Genomic DNA, 9,266 nt, shown 5'->3' with positions numbered 1-9,266 from the left:
AGAAGGTCGAAAGGTTGTTCGCTCTTCTATGTAAAATATTTTCTCAACCCAAACGAGCCGTTTTTGCATATAAATTTCTTAACAAGTGGGTTTTCTCGACATCACTGATTATTATTTCATCACGGCGACTGTACGAGAAGTGTAAGTCCTTGTGTTTTCTTAGTGTATTTGTACTTACCTGTTAACATTATGTCTGAACTAGCATACCGTACACCACTATTAACAATACACGCTCACACGATCGTTAAGAAACTAAGAAATTTAAACCAAAGAATTATCAACAGAAGAAATGGCATCTATTTTATTCAACAATGTAGAAAGGAACAACTAACCCCTAACTTTGTAAAGGTAAAACTATAAAAAAAAAATTAATACATACACAAACATTATCCAAAATTTACAGAAAAAACTACTTAAAGCCATGTTGAACACAAAATACAAAGAACTACATGACTTACAAAAACAAAACATGAACCTAGACCATCAACTGGCATGCTGCATTAAACCAGAGATTTACGGACTTATACAACGAAACATAAACCAAATCAATACTAGGAATGACAGAGACAAAAGATCTGCCACAACAATAAAAACTAGAAAACTAAGATGCAAACAACAGAAAAGACATCACGACAAACTGTTGACTAACCTCATAATTGACAGATCCGACCGTCAATTAAACACAGACGAAAAACAACTACTTATATAGGGACTCAACTTCACAATAGCACCAAGGTACATTCCAACCATAGAAATCAAAACATGTTTAGAAGACCTAGCCAGGAGACTTGTGATACTTTCTACAGAGAAGAAAAACAAGGAAACAACCAAAAACAACCAACAGAAAGAAGACAACTTAGATAATTTTATTGACATCCAACAATAAAACTTCCCAGGTAAAATTACAAATTTATATTTTCCAGAAACACCTAAAAACATCTTAAACGATTTTTTCAAAGACTTTTCTCACAAAACTATCAACATAATTTCACAAAACAGAAAACTAAAAAACAACCTTACAAAAAGAGACATTAATTCCATTAAAACCTAAAACAAGACAAAACATAAAATTCTAAAGAAAAGTGGATAAAGGTAACGCTATAGTCATAATGAACACGAATGAATACATCCAAAAAATGAATAACATCCTATCAGACACGAAAAAATTTAAACCAATACACACAAATCTAACAAAGACACACGAGACGCAACTGAACAAATTACTACTACAAATGAAGAAAAGCCAACACAATTTCACAAACACTTTATTACAACCTACGCAAGACCGACTCACGCACACCGCAAATATACGGCATCCCCAAACCTCATAATCCAGATTGTTCATTACGACCAATAATGTCCACATATGAATCGTTTAATTACAATCTTGGTAAATACATAGCATGGGCATTCTCCAAATATGTAACATCAGCCAGCTCATTCATCAAAGACTCTTTTAATTTCAAATCTAACTTTAATCAACTTAATCATAAAGCCTTAATGGCCAGTTTCGATGCTATATCCCTCTTTACAGAAGTTCCAACCGCTGGAGCCTGCAAGATAGCCTTGGAACTCTATATCCGAGACCCTAACCTAACTATAGAAATTCCCAGTAACCAGTTAGCAACCCTCATATAATTCACCACGATGAAGACAAACTTCATGTTCAACAACCACAACTATATACAAACAAATGGCCTAAGCATGGGCAACCCAGTATCACCAGTTCTAGCCAATATTTTTATGACACAAGTTGAAACACAAGCAATTAACACAGCATTACATCCACCACTATACTGGTACAGATATATAGATTACACGGTTGCGGGATTCAAATCTACAGAACACATACATAATTTTTTCAATCACATTAACTTTATACATCCCAACATTAACTTCACATATGAACAGGAAGAAAGCAATCAAATATCATTTCTTAACCTCAAAATTACAAGAACCGGTACACAATTTAAAACAGGAATTCACCAAAAAAATCACCCATACTGGACGATACATTCCTTGGGACTCAGCACATGAAACAAAACAAAAACCCAACATACTAAGAAACCAAATAAACACAGCCATAAAACTGTGCTAACCAGATAAAATTAACGACGAATTAGACAAAATAAAACAATACTTCATCAACATCAATAAATTTCCTCCACAAACCATAGAAAACATTATACGCACACACCTAGACAGAAAGCAAAATCAACTAACAAAAGTAAATATATCTCACGAATCAAAAAACCACAAAACCATATACTGCTGTATACCATATATTCCTGACATCATCAAACAAATAACCAACATTTGGCAAAAATTAGTAACAAAATATGACATTTTAGTTAATACCAAATTTATTCAAAAACGAGGCACAAAACTGAGGTCTATACTATGTAAAAACTACACTGACAAACACCACACCAACATTATTTATAAAATACAATGTGATAACTGCCACGACTTCTATATTGGAGAAACAAGTAGAAAAATAGAAACCAGATTCAAAGAGCATAAAAAGTCACCTTCACACGTTTTCGAACACTGCAAGTCAAATAAACACAACATAACCATAGAAAACACTCAAATACTAAATAAAGAAACAAACATAAACAAACGCAAAATTAAAGAAGCCTTACTTATACAACAACTTAAACCCAAAATAAACCAATATAAAGGAACGCCTTTATACCTCTATTAATAAAATAAAATAAATAGAATTATATATTTAAACATCTAATACCGCCCTCTACATTTCGACACACAGTTACACAACCCCTTTCAAACATGTGGTCAGCTTCCGGTCAGTTACCTCCTTCTTTGTGAACCTGACGATGACCAAAGAAGGTCGAAAGATTGTTCGCTCTTCTATGTAAAATATTTTCTCAACCCAAACGAGCCGTATTTGCATATAAATTTCTCAACAAGTGGGTTTCTCGACATCACTGAATAGAATGAGTAAATTGGTTTTCAACATCAGAATGAGTAAACTGGTGTTTAGCATTAGAATGAGAAAACTGGTTTTCATCACATAAATAATCACAATTGGAAAACTAACTTTTTGTTTATTTGAATTATTTAAAGATCCGCCAATGTATTAACTAAATTATAGTTCAAGTAAGAAGTTGGTAAACATCTCCAGAGTTTAAACAATCACGTGATAATTATTTTTATTAATCTTATGCATCTCTTTATTAAGATTTTCTCATAATAAATTAGGTCAGATGATTCTTTATAAAGATTCTGTCATAATAAAGTGTATCGTGTGATTCTTTATAAAGATTCTGTCACAATAAAGTGTATCGTATAATTATTTATTAAGATTCTGTCACAATAAAGTGTATCGTATAATTATTTATTAAGATTCTGTCACAATAAAATGTGTCAGATAATTTTCTGTTAAGATTCTGTCACAACAAAGTGTTTCATATGGTTTTTATTAAAATTCTATCACAATAAAGTATGTGGTATGATTCTTTATTAAGATTCTGTCACAATAATTTAGGTTAAATGGTTTTTATTAAGATTTTGTCATAATGTTTCCCCAATGTAGAAGACGTGCCAGTTACTATATTGTATTTTATAAATAATGTTGATATGGTGTTGTTGTTTTTTTCAATCACATTAACGCTATACATCCCAACATTAACTTCACATGTGAACAGGAAGAAAGAAATCAAATATCATTTCTTAACCTCAAAATTACAAGAACCGATACAAAATTTAAAACAGGAATCCACCGAAAAATCACCCATAATGGACTATACATTCCTTGGGACCCAGCACATGAAACAAAACAAAAACTCAACATACTAAGAAACCAAATAAACACAACCATAAAACTATGTTCACCAGATAAAATTAATGATGAATTGGACAAAATAAAACAATACTTCATCAACATCAATAAGTTTCCTCCACAAACTGTAGAAAACATACGCATATACCTAGACAGAAAGCAAAATCAACTAACAAATGTAAATATATCCCATGAATTAAAAAATCACGAAACCATATACTGCTGCATACCATATATTCCCAACATCAGCAGAAAATAACCAACATTTGGCAAAAACTAGTAACACAATATGACATTCCAGTTAATACCAAATTTATTCAAAAACCAGGCACAAAACTAAGGTCTATACTTTAAAAACTACACTGACAAACACCACACCAACATTATTAATAAAATACAATGTGATAACTGCCACGACTTCTATATTGAAGAAACAAGTATAAAAATGGAATCCAGATTCAAAGAACACAAAAAGTCACATTCACAAGTTTTCGAACACTGAAAATCAAATAAACGCAACATAACCAGAGAAAACACCCAAATACTAAATAAAGAAACAAACATAAACAAACGCAAAATTAAAGAAGCCTTACTTATACAACAACTAAAGCCCAAAATTAACCAATGAAAAGGAACACCTTTATACCTATATTAATAAATATAATCATACATATAAGCACGCCCTCTGCATTCCTACACTCAGTTACACAACCGCCTTTAAACATGTGGTCAGTTATCGGTCAGTTACCTCTTTCTTTCTTTGTGAACCTGACGATGACCGACAAAGGTCAAAACGCTGTTTGCCCCTCTACATAAACATTTTCTCAACACAAACCAGATGTTTTTACATATACAGTGGATCGCCATTAAACCGCGGACCAGTAAACCGCGAAATCGCTTAAGCCACTGTAGCAAGTCATGTGAGCAATGTGAGCGAGGATTATCGCGGCTCACCGCTAATTTAAGAACGTGTAAAAGACGCGGCTTACGAATTTAATCCTGGCTTTATAACTTCAAGGGGTTATTTAAAAATGATTTGTTTTAATTTGGGAAATAAATAAAATATATTACAACAGAAATCGACCGCTAATCTACCTTATCCGCTCTTTATGTCAACTTTATAGAGGCTGCCATTGTTACCGAATCACACCTCTCCATACATTGAAGTTAATCCGCGGTAAATCCGTGAAAAAGTGATAAATAATTAAAGTATTATTTTTAATTCGATAATCCGATATAATGATCACGCAATGACCCGGATAAGGCTCCTCGGCGGAGCTGTTGGCGACTTCGGCTTTTCAGTCACAAAGATTTAAGCCGCGGTTAAGCAGGTTGACCCTCAAATACCGCGGCTTAACGGCGCTCCACTGTATATGGATCACATATGCCTTTTTAATAATATTCTGTTGTGGTATCAGATATGCAAATGTCAAGATTATTCTGTATTAAATTGAATCAGGTGTTAAGATTCTGTCAGGCGGTTGGAAACACAGACCTTGAAAGATAAACCTGTAACCAAGGTGTATGTTCTTGTATTAATACTCTAGGTTTGTCTAAACCGTCATTCCTATCTCTGATACAGACACATACTTTGTGTAAACCGTCATTCCTATCTCCGATACAGACACATACTTTGTGTAAACCGTCATTCCTATCCCTGATACAGACACATACTTTGTGTAAACCGTCATTCCTATCTCTCATACAGACACATACTTTGTCTAAACCGTCATTCCTATCTCTCATATAGACACATACTTTGTGTAAACCGTCATTCCTATCTCTCATACAGACACATACTTTGTGTAAACCGTCATTCCTATCTCTCATACAGACACATACTTTGTCTAAACCGTCATTCCTATCTCTGATACAGACACATACTTTGTGTAAACCGTCATTCTTATCTCTGATACAGACACGTACTTTGTCTAAACCGTCATTCCTATCTCTCAAACAGACACATACTTTTTGTAAACCGTCATTCCATCTCTGATACAGACACATACTTTGTGTAAACCGTCATTCCCATCTCTGATACAGACACATACTTTGTCTAAACCGTCATTCCTATCTCTGATACAGACACATACTTTGTGTAAAACCGTCATTCCTATCTCTGATACAGACACATACTTTGTGTAAACCGTCATTCCTATCTCCGATACAGACACATACTTTGTGTAAACCGTCATTCCTATCTCCGATACAGACACATACTTTGTGTAAACCGTCATTCCTATCTCTGATACAGACACATACTTTGTGTAAACCGTCACTCCTATCTCTGATACAGACACATACTTTGTCTAAACCGTCATTCCTATCTCCGATACAGACACATACTTTGTGTAAACCGTCATTCCTATCTCTGATACAGACACATACTTTGTGTAAACCGTCATTCCCATCTCTGATACAGACACATACTTGGACTAAACCGTCATTCCTATCTCTGATACAGACACATACTTTGTGTAAACCGTCATTCCTATCTCTGATACAGACACATACTTTGTCTAAACCGTCATTCCTATCTCTCATACAGACACATACTTTGTGTAAACCATCATTCCTATCTCCGATACAGACACATACTTTGTGTAAACCGTCATTCCTATCTCCGATACAGACACATACTTTGTGTAAACCGTCATTCCTATCTCCGATACAGACACATACTTTGTGTAAACCGTCATTCCTATCTCTGATACAGACACATACTTTGTGTAAACCGTCATTCCTATCTCTGATACAGACACATACTTTGTCTAAACCGTCATTCCTATCTCTGATACAGACACATACTTTGTGTAAACCGTCATTCCTATCTCTGATACAGACACATACTTTGTGTAAACCGTCATTCCTATCTCTGATACAGACACATACTTTGTGTAAACCGTCATTCCTATCTCTGATACAGACACATACTTTGTGTAAACCGTCATTCCTATCTCTGATACAGACACATACTTTGTGTAAACCGTCATTCCTATCTCTGATACAGACACATACTTTGTGTAAACCGTCATTCCTATCTCTGATACAGACACATACTTTTGTGTAAACCGTCATTCCTATCTCTGATACAGACACATACTTTGTCTAAACCGTCATTCCTATCTCTGATACAGACACATACTTTGTGTAAACCGTCATTCCTATCTCTGATACAGACACATACTTTGTCTAAACCGTCATTCCTATCTCTGATACAGACACACTTTGTGTAAACCTACTCTGATACAGTGTAAACCGTCATTCCTATCTCTGATACAGACACATACTTTGTGTAAACCGTCATTCCTATCTCTGATACAGACACATACTTTGTCTAAAACCGTCATTCCTATCTCTGATACAGACACATACTTTGTGTAAACCGTCATTCCTATCTCTGATACAGACACATACTTTGTCTAAACCGTCATTCCTATCTCTGATACAGACACATACTTTGTCTAAACCGTCATTCCTATCTCTCATACAGACACATACTTTGTGTAAACCATCATCCCTATCTCCGATACAGACACATACTTTGTGTAAACCGTCATTCCTATCTCCGATACAGACACATACTTTGTGTAAACCGTCATTCCTATCTCCGATACAGACACATACTTTGTGTAAACCGTCATTCCTATCTCCGATACAGACACATACTTTGTGTAAACCGTCATTCCTATCTCTGATACAGACACATACTTTGTCTAAACCGTCATTCCTATCTCTGATACAGACACATACTTTGTGTAAACCGTCACTCCTATCTCTGATACAGACATATACTTTGTCTAAACCGTCATTCCTATCTCTGATACAGACACATACTTTGTGTAAACCGTCATTCCTATCTCTGATACAGACACATACTTTGTGTAAACCGTCATTCCTATCTCCGATACAGACACATTCTTTGTGTAAACCGTCATTCCTATCTCTGATACAGACACATACTTTGTGTAAACCGTCATTCCTATCTCTGATACAGACACATACTTTGTGTAAACCGTCATTCCTATCTCTGATACAGACACATACTTTGTGTAAACCATCATTCCTATCTCCGATACAGACACATACTTTGTGTAAACCGTCATTCCTATCTCTGATACAGACACATACTTTGTGTAAACCGTCATTCCCATCTCTGATACAGACACATACTTTGACTAAACCGTCATTCCCATCTCTGATACAGACACATACTTTGTGAAAACCGTCATTCCTATCTCTGATACAGACACATACTTTGTCTAAACCGTCATTCCTATCTCTGATACAGACACATACTTTGTGTAAACCGTCATTCCTATCTCTGATACAGACACATACTTTGTGTAAACCGTCATTCCTATCTCCGATACAGACACATACTTTGTGTAAACCGTCATTCCTATCTCTCATATAGACACATACTTTGTGTAAACCGTCATTCCTATCTCTCATACAGACACATACTTTGTGTAAACCGTCATTCCTATCTCTCATACAGACACATACTTTGTGTAAACCGTCATTCCTATCTCTCATACAGACACATACTTTGTGTAAACCGTCATTCCCATCTCTGATACAGACACATACTTTGTGTAAACCGTCATTCCTATCTCTGATACAGACACATACTTTGTGTAAACCGTCATTCCTATCTCTGATACAGACACATACTTTGTGTAAACCGTCATTCTTATCTCTGATACAGACACGTACTTTGTGTAAACCGTCATTCCTATCTCTCATACAGACACATACTTTGTCTAAACCGTCATTCCTATCTCTCAAACAGACACATACTTTGTGTAAACCGTCATTCCCATCTCTGATACAGACACATACTTTGTGTAAACCGTCATTCCCATCTCTGATACAGACACATACTTTGACTAAACCGTCATTCCTATCTCTGATACAGACACATACTTTGTGTAAACCGTCATTCCTATCTCTGATACAGACACATACTTTGTCTAAACCGTCATTCCTATCTCTGATACAGACACATACTTTGTGTAAACCATCATTCCTATCTCCGATACAGACACATACTTTGTGTAAACCGTCATTCCTATCTCCGATACAGACACATACTTTGTGTAAACCGTCATTCCTATCTCCGATACAGACACATACTTTGTGTAAACCGTCATTCCTATCTCTGATACAGACACATACTTTGTGTAAACCGTCATTCCTATCTCTGATACAGACACATACTTTGTGTAAACCGTCATTCCTATCTCTGATACAGACACATACTTTGTGTAAACCGTCATTCCTATCTCTGATACAGACACATACTTTGTGTAAACCGTCATTCCTATCTCCGATACAGACACATACTTTGTGTAAACCGTCATTCCTATCTCTGATACAGACACATACTTTGTGTAAACCGTCATTCCTATCTCTGATACAGACACATACTTTGTGTAAACCGTCATTCCTATCTCTG

This window comes from Tachypleus tridentatus, chromosome 7 (assembly GCF_004210375.1).
Source record: "Tachypleus tridentatus isolate NWPU-2018 chromosome 7, ASM421037v1, whole genome shotgun sequence".
In the NCBI taxonomy this organism is placed as follows: domain Eukaryota; kingdom Metazoa; phylum Arthropoda; class Merostomata; order Xiphosura; family Limulidae; genus Tachypleus; species Tachypleus tridentatus.
The sequence above is the reverse complement of the archived record's forward strand: the minus strand, read 5'-3'. Positions refer to the sequence as shown.